The sequence below is a fragment of the Petaurus breviceps genome, unplaced genomic scaffold (assembly GCF_028583685.1).
Source record: "Petaurus breviceps papuanus isolate PSGF00001 unplaced genomic scaffold, PetGlider_PUasm1.0 90879, whole genome shotgun sequence".
Lineage (NCBI taxonomy): Eukaryota > Metazoa > Chordata > Mammalia > Diprotodontia > Petauridae > Petaurus > Petaurus breviceps.
Window position 1 is genome coordinate 1,400,362 of NW_027187368.1, and position 9,376 is coordinate 1,409,737.

The 9,376-nt window shown below is 39.2% G+C and overlaps 1 pseudogene; it reads right to left on the reverse strand.

Annotated features, from left to right (window-relative positions):
• Nucleotides 1-500: 500 nt before the first annotated feature.
• On the reverse strand, nucleotides 501-1,437 carry LOC138150505 (olfactory receptor 1N2-like; annotated as a pseudogene).
• Between the last annotated feature and the right edge of the window lie 7,939 nt (nucleotides 1,438-9,376).

The window sequence follows — 9,376 nt, forward strand, 5'->3', positions numbered from 1 at the left end:
TGAGAAGGGATCCATAAGCTTAATCATATTGCTAAAGAGGTCTATGATGCAAGAATTTCTAATTTATTTTATTTTATTTATTTTATAAGATGAGGAAAATGAGGCACAGAGAGGGGGAAAAGACACAAGTTTACAAACCTATTAAGTAAGAAAAAGTAAGATTCAAAGACGTGTCTATGGAATCTAATTCCAGGACTCCTTACTACCCCACACTTTCTCAGATATAGTGACACTAGAACATAGTGTCTTGCTCATATGCAATTTCCATAAATCCTAAAGGAAGAGTTATCTCTTCACACAACCTTTAATGAAAGCAAGCTCAACTACATGATATTTAAGAGAAGAGGGTTACCAAGACCAAGATTCCTTTATAAGTTCTCAGGTGGAATCCAGTAGAGGTGGGAAGAATGTTGCTTCATATATGTGAAGATATGGTTCAGTGATGCTGTCAAGAAAGAAAATGAGTTCTTTCTTATATAATCTGTTCATGCTAAGCTGTTCTAATAAGAAAGTGCTTTCCTATCAAGGAGAAGTTTCCCCAAAGCCCCCTTCATGTCCCGGTTCCTTAGGCTATATATGAAAGGGTTCAACATAGGAGTGACCACAGTATATAGAACAGCAGCAATTCTGTCTTTCCCAGCAGAATGTGTGGATGGTGGACACAGATAGACCCCAATAGCTGCCCCATAGAATAGGGAAACCACAGTGAGATGTGAACCACAGGTAGAAAAGGCTTTCCACCTTCCAGAGGTAGATGGTCTTCTTAGAATGGCAGAGATGATGTGGACATAAGAGATAACAATGAGAGTTAGGGGAGCAGTGAAGACTATTGATCCCACAATAAACAATATCAGCTGGTTAGTGCTGGTTTCTGAGCAGGAGAGTGAGAGCAAAGGGGTCAAGTCATGAAAGAAGTGGGGAATGCTATTCTCTGCACAGAAAGTCAAGCCAACCATGAGGAAAGTGTGTAAAAAGTCAGCAGAGTTGGTGAGAAACCAGCACACAGCTAACAGTAGAATACAAATTCCAGAGTTCATGACCATGGCAGAGAGGAGGGGCTGGCAGATGGCTACATAGTGATCATATGCCATTACTCCTAGAAGAAAATCATCAAGGGCCCCAAATGTCATGAAGAAATGTATCTGAGTCAGACAGCCTTTGTAGGATATTGTCTGACTCTGGGTCCAGATGTTTGCCAGCATCTTGGGGACAGTGGTGGAGATAAAACAGATGTCAGCAAAGGACAGGTTTGCCCCAAAGAAATACATAGGATTGTGCAGATGTGAGACTGAGCCAATTGCCAAGATGATGGGAAGATTTCCTATCACAGTGACCAGGTACGTGACCAGGAATAACCCAAAAAGAATTAGTCGTTCTGATTGTTCAGAGTCCCAGGAGGAGGAATTCAGAGACAATGGTCTGGTTTTCTGCTTCCATGTTCTTGGTAAACCTCAGGGGTGGGATGGGAGGGAATAGATGGGAAGGGCAAATGGAGACAAGTCACTTACCATTACAATGGGTTGTTCTTGTGTAACCTGTGGGATAGAACAACATTTCTTTAACTCATGAGGTTATTTAAGAGCAAATATGTTAGAGAAGAGATTTTCTGAAAAGCATATTCTCTGTTCTCTCTTGACTCTTCAAAATGAAGTTTTGTGTGCTAAGATTCTATGTTCTATGCTCCATTCCAAAACTAACATTCCAGTATTTCAAGTCCTGTAGCCTCCCTTTCCAAGAGGGAAAAGTTCCTGCGGTCCTAATTCACCCTTTAAACAGAAGGCATGTCCCTTTCTCAAGAGGTAACTGATTTCATTTTTGCCTTCTGACAGATGCTACACACACTGACCCTAGCCTAAACTGGTATGATAAGAAATGCTTGTAGGATGTATGAAGGAATATATGTGTAACTGAGCATGACTCCTCTTACTATCCTTAGCCCTTACCTAGATACTCAGGTCAATCTCAGCTGTGTATTGATTCTATTGATTCAACATTTAGATAACTGGAAGTTAGCTTGGAGAAGCCAGCTGAAGATCCATCCATGAAACAGAGGAGAAAGGTGATTGAGAAGCAGAGTACTAGATCCTTAATGTTTAGAGCTAAATGGTTTTCCTGTGGGTACTATCTGGAATATTTATTCGCTTCCAGGACCTTTGGGGTCTGATTATCCCATGGCTGCTCTTTAGAGAAAAGTATGAAATAATGATTTACTCTCTCCCCCCAGGCTCTTTGGGCTCAACCCACCCTGAAGTTGTTGCAGATTGTGAAATCTCTATCTCATAGCAGTTTTCATGTGGAAATAAATAAATCAAGAGTCTCAATTTGAGTCTAGGACATCAAATCAAAAGAGTTTGGAGATGGAAATAACCTTAGCTCTCTCTGGTCTCACCTATATCCAAAAAATAATCCCCACTGCTACACCACAAACACACATAAACAATAAGTCATCACTTTGCCTCCATTTGGTGACTTCCAATAAGGGGAACTTATTATCTCCAATAGTAACCCATTCCATTTTGTCCTGTTGTCCCCCCACCATCCTAATTACCCTCTTCTTGTCTCCAGTTTGTCAGTTTCTTTACTAAAACATGATGCTCAGAATTGATTACAATACTACAGGTGTATCTCATCATGGCAGGGGACAGAGAGACTTAACCACCATCTTCATTCTGAACACTTTGCCTCTATTAATGCACCTAAAGTTTTCATTCACTTTTTTTGGGTTGCCATCCCACATTGTTGATTCATACTTCACTTTCAACTCATAAAAACCCTAGTATATTTTAAAAGCAAAATGCTATCTAGCCAGATCACCACCATTTTTACACTTGTACAACTCACTTTTTAAACACATGTGTACAACTTTACAATTACCCAGATTAAAATTTTATCTTTTTAGATTCATTCCATTATTCTATACTATCAAGATATTTTTTGATCTGGGCTCTATCATTTTAGCTATCCCTTTGTGTAAATAAGATAAGCATTGAACTTATTCCTTCTTCCAAGTCATTGATAAAAATATTGAATAGCAGATGGCCAATTAGTGACCCCAACCAAGTTTGACATAGATCTAGTAATTTTGGTCCATTAATTCAACCATTTAAAAATTCATATAATTATGGTACTACTAATATTATCTGACATTTATATAATGCTTTCTGGTTTGCAAAACACATTACAAGTTCATTTGAATTCCCATGACAACACTGGGAAGTAGGCAATATAGGCCTTTTTGTCTTCATGTTATAGGTAGGGAAGCTGAGGTTCAGAGAGGTTAAGTGGATTACCACGGTCACCCAGAAAGTATCAGAGGTGGGATCTGAACTTAGGTCTTCTTGACTCTTGAGTTAGCTTTTTGTCTACTATGCTATAGCTACTTCTCCATTGGTTGGATCACTTCTTCCCATCTTGTGCAACAGGATAACATTAGAGATTTTTGCAAATGTTTTTGCCAAAACTGAGATGAACTTTATTTACAGCAGTCTCATGATCTACTAAACTAAGAAAATGGGCTCTTTCTTTTTGTGATTTGTTCAGGATAAGCTATGCTGGTTTTTAGTGATTATCTAAATTTTTTATGTGCTCACATATTAACTTTTCAATCATAAGTTCTAAATTATTGTTAGTAATCCAAGCCAGTCTTTGAATGGCTTCCATATATACATAGTCTAAGGATTAGACACATTTGCCTTTTCAGAAAATTGGGACCACTACATTTCTCTTCTACTTTTCTCAAGGAATTTTCAGATATTCTCAACAACGATTGAGTAATCACATCCTGAATATCTTTCACTGCCATGAGATGTGAACTATCTAGGTTTATTGAATGGAACTCAGCATAGGTAGCTTGATGTTCATTTTTCATCAACCTATTTATCTTAGATTTCAACTCCATTTTTCTCTAGCCTCCTCAGTGGAAGGATAAATTTTCTTGGCAGGGAAAACAAAAGTCAAAGAAGAGCTAGAGAGTCCTGCTTTCTCCACCCCTCCCCTGTTGCACTTTATCATCATCATCCTATCCACCCTGACATACAGACCAGGGTGCTCTAGTAAATGTATTCTTTTGTCTTTTGAGGGGGCAAGGCAATTGGGGTTAAGTTACTTGCCCAAGGTCACACAGCTAGTAATTGTGTCAAGTATCTGAGGCCAGATTTCAACTCAGGTCTTCCTGACTCTAGGGCTAGTGCTCTATTAACTGGAGCACCTAGCTGCCCCTAGCAAATGTATTCTTGCACTGAAGAACCTAGAGCTGATTGTTTAGTTTTCAGTGTGAGCATTTACATTTCAGGAATCAGCAAACACTAAAACCCAGGCTTGATTTATTGAGACTTTTTTATTGTCTAGTCTTAAGAAAGTTTTAATAATGCAGATTAAACTTAAAAGTGTGTTGTGGATGCATGGTTTTTCCTGGAGAGGAAATTGTCATTAAGACATGCCAAGAATCTATCAATTCAACTCAACTTTTGGCAGTGATTCTCACTAGATTAAACTAGTGTCCAGATAACTGCAGATCCCCTTCATTATTATATTATGTCTCCATGTCAAGTTTATATTGTTTTGAGGGCAGAGCCAAGATGGCGGAACAGAAACAGTAACTTTTCTAAGCTCCTCTGTGAATTCCATCACTAAACTTTAAAAAGTGATTCTGAATGGATTTTGGAGTGTCAGAATCCACTGGGAGACAGAGCGTGGCAGAATCCAGCCCAGGAAAGTACCCACATGGGTCTGGGCAGGATGAGCGCAGAGCACGTGGGGGCTGCAGCAGCTTGGACTAGAGAGCAGACTACAGCAGAGAGAGAAGGAGCCCCAGCCAGCAGATTGACCCACCCCAAGGGCAATTCACAGGTGTCTCATCAGCATCTCATCATGGGACAGGAGGATCCATTGGAGCTGGGTAAGAGAGGGCTTGGGGCCCCTGGCAAAGACAGCAGCTTCTCCTGGGGCTATCAGCCCCCAACCTGGAAGTTTAGAAATTGCCTGCCTGTTTTTCTAGGGGCTAGGATGCCAAAGTAAACTCTGACTGCTCTGATTCCCCCTCCCAGACCTAGAAAACCTAAAGATAAGTGTCCCACCCAGAGTGAAATTCTGAGATAGTAGAAATAGCCTCAGGCTTTGGAGTCACTGAGAAGGGGTGTAACTAAGGCAGCAAGGAGTCTGAAGAGAAGAGGGGGAGGGGTCCCAACAAGGGCCACCTCACCTGACCATCAAAAGCCTGCCTGAGTGGTAACCCAGGGGTATAGAGGCAGAAATCTGAAGTGTCCAGACCACCCCTCCTCCACAGATTACTCTGTAACCCTCAGCATAACTCAGGGGGAACACTGAGAATCCTGGCCTTGTCCTAAATCTAGTCACCCAGAGGCTACAGTATACAAAGTAAACAACCAGGCCCTTAGCTCCCAGCCTGAGAAATTAGGAAATAGGAAATTACAATGGGAAAGAAGGAAGCTGAGAAGGAGAAGGGGAAGGCAAGAAAATCGATTAGAGCTTATTATAGCTATCAAGAACAACCAAATACAGAAGACAACATGGACTCTATATTCACACCTGAGACCACAGAAGGAAATATGAACTTGTCTCAAGCCCAAAAAGCATTCTTGGAGAAAGATTTTAAAGGCCAAATTAGGGAGGTAGAAGACAAATTTAAATCTACAGTGACCAAATTGGAAAAAAGTCTCACTGAAGAAAACAAATCTTTAAAAAATAAAATTAGTGAACTAATTGGAGAAAATACCTCTCTAAAAAAGGACCTTCAAAAACCAAAGAGAATAATTCAGTAAAAAACTAGAATCAGTCAAATTGAAGCTCAGGACTCTGTGATGCACCAAGAGTCAATAAAAAAAAAACATGAAGATTGAAAAATTGGGAGAAAGTGTAAAATATCTCACTGGAAAAACAACTGACCTAGAGAACAGATCCAGGAGAGATAACTTAATAATTATTGGTCTAGCAGACAGCCATGATGAAAAAAGCAGCCTGGACAACATCCTCCAAGGGACTGTCAAAGAAAACTGTCCAGAAGATAAAATAGTTATTGAAAGAATTCACCAGACTCTTCCTGAAAGAGATCCCAAATTGAAAACTCCAAGAAATATAGTAGCCAATTTCCAGAATTACATGATTAATGAGAAAATACTTAAAGCAGCCAAAAAGAAACAATTCAAATATTGTGGAACTACAGTCAGGATCACACAGGACCTAGCAGCTTCCACGTTAAAAGAACAGAGGGATTGGAATTTGATATTTCATAGGGCAAAAGACCTAGGACTGCAACCAAGGATTAACCACCTGCCAAAACTGAGCATAATCTTTCAGGCAAGGAGATGGTCATTTAATGAAATAAGGGACTTCCAGGCCTTCCTGATGAAAAAGCCAAGAGCTCAATGTAAAATTTGATCTCCAATTACAAGACTCAAGAAAGACATAAAAAGGTAAACAAGGAAAACACACTCACACATTCACACATGCACACATGCACATAACTTGGGATGCAATAAGAGCAAAATATTCACATCCCTCTATGACAAGCTGATAACTGTCAGTATCGAAATCTATGTGATTATCATCACCTTTAAAAGGGTTATACATAGATAGAGGATATGGTATAAATGAATTAATGTGATGATAAAAAACCTTATTAAGGGCGTAAAAGAGACTGTAATGGGATAAAAGGAAAGGATGAGACAGAAAAAGTTAAATTATGCCATATGAAGAGGCATAAAAACACACTGTAGTAGAGGGGAAGGAAAGAGGGAGAGGAATGTCATTTTAACATTATTCTCACTGGTTCTGGTTCAAAGAGGGATCAACATAATCAATTAAGTTTAAGATTCTAATGTGAAAAGACACAAAAACTCATTAAATAGAAGGAAAGGAGGGAGGGATAGGAGCACTGCATGAAATTTACTCTCATTGGTTTGGGGTCAAAGGGGAAATAACATATTCTGATAAGTATAAAAATCTATTGTGTCCTCTAGGCAGTAGGAGGGTAAGGGGGGATTAAAAGAGGGGGATTAGAGGGGAGGGAAATAGTAGTAAGGGGAGAGGGTAGGTAAAGAAGGGGGGGATCACCAGGAGGGGACACTGAGGGAGGTGGTGGTCAAAAGGAAAACCCTTAAGGAGGGGAAAGGAGAAGGAAGAAACAAAAACATAAGCAGGGGAGGGAATAGGATGGAGGGGAAGAGACAGATAGTCATCATTACTTTGAATGTGAATGGGATGAACTCTCCCATAAAACACCTGATTTGATCCCCAGGTCATCCCAACACTGGAGCCGGTGCTCTTACTTGCTGAGCCACCTGGCCTCCCCTAAGCAATTGGGGTTAAGTAACTTGCTCAAGGTTACATGGGCCAGGTGTTTCTGCTTGGGTGCTAAGTGTCTGAACCCAGATTCTATCCTCAGGTCATCCTGACACTGGAACCGGTGCTCTTACTCACTGTGCTACCTGGCCGCTCCTATTCCTGTATATTTTTAATGAAATTCAACAGCAAGAGATAGAAATAGAAATCCCATTTAAAGTTACTGTAGACATTATAAAATATCTGGGAATCTACCTGCCAAAACAAACCCAGGACCTATATGATCACAACTACAAAACACTTCTCACACAAATAATGTCAGATTTAACTAATTGGAAAAAATATCAATTGCTCATGGCTAGGTCAAGATAATATAATAAAAATGACAATTTTACCCAAATTAAATTATATATTTAGTGCCATACCAATCAATTTACCAAAAAACTGCTTTATAGAGCTAGAAAAAAATTGTAACAAAATTCATTTGGAAGAACAAAAGGTCCAAAATATCAAGGGAATTAATGAAAAGAAATGCTAGGGAAGGTGGACTAGCTATACTAGATTTTAATCTGTATTATAAAGCAGCAGTCATCAAAACTACTTGGTACTGGCTTAGGAATAGAGTAGTGGATCAATGGAATAGATTGGGCACAACAAGACTCAGCAATCAATGACTATAATAATCTATTGTTTGATAAACCCAAAGACCCCAGTTTTTGGGTTAAGAATGCACTATTTGATAAAAAACTGCTGGGAAAACTGGAATATAGTATGGCAGAAACTGGGAATAGATCATTATGTAACACCATATACCAAAATCAAATCTAAATGGGTGCATGATCTAGGTATAAAGGCTGATACTGTAAGCAATCTCAGAAAGCAAGGAATAGTTTACCTGTCAGATTTGTGGAGAGGGGAAGACTTTATAACCAAACAAGCTTAAGAGAGCATTTTAAAATGCAAAATGGGTAATTTTGATTACATTAAATTGAAAAGCTTCTGTACAAACAAAGCCAATGAAACCAAGATTAAGTGGCGGGGGGGGGGGAATTGGGAAAGAATTTTTACAACCTATGTGTCTGATAAAGGACTCATTTCTAAAATATACAAAGAATTGAATCAAATCTATAAGAATACAAGTCATTCCCCAATTGATAAATGGTCAAAGGATATGAACAGGCAGTTTTCAGAGAAAGAAATTAAAGATATCTATAAGCATATGAAGAAATGCTCTAAATCACTATTGATTAGAGAAATGTAAATCAAAACAACTCTGAGGTACCACATCTTACCAGTCAGATTGGCTAAGATGACAAAACAGGAAAATGATAAATGCTGGAGAGGATGTGGGCAAATTGGAACACTAATGCTTTGCTGGTGGAGTTGTGAACTGATCCAACCTTTCTGGAGAGCAATTTGGAATTATGCCCAAAGGACTATAAATAATTTCAAACCCTTTGACCCAGCAATACCACTTCTAGGGTTATATCCCAAAGAGATCATAGAAGTGGGAGGAAGACCCATATGTACAAAAATATTTATAGCAGTTCTTTTTGTGGTAGGAAAGAATTTGAAATTGAGGGGGTACCCCTCAGTTGGGGAATGGCTGAACAAATTGTGGTATATGCATGTAATGGAATACTATTGTGCAATAAGAAACGAGGAGCAGATGGACTTCATATTTACCTGGAGAGGCTTATACTAACTGATGCTGAGTGAGAAGAGTAGAACCAGGAGAAATTTGTACACGATTACAGACACAATGTATGTGTGATGCCCAACTTTGAAAGACTGGACTCTTCTCAGCAATGCAGTGATATACACCAATCCCAAAAGACTCAGGATGGAGCGAGATGTCTACATCCAGAGAAAGAACTAGACAGAACTGAGTTTGAATCCAGATTGAAGCAAACCACCTGATCTTTTATTTTTCTTGTTTGGTTTCATTTCCTCTTTACCATTTTTCATTCCATCTGACACGATCTATCTTTACAACCTAATGCCTAATGTCAAAGTATTTGTAGATCCTATACTTGATTGTATGCTGCCATGGGGGAGGGGGGAGAGGGGAAAGAGG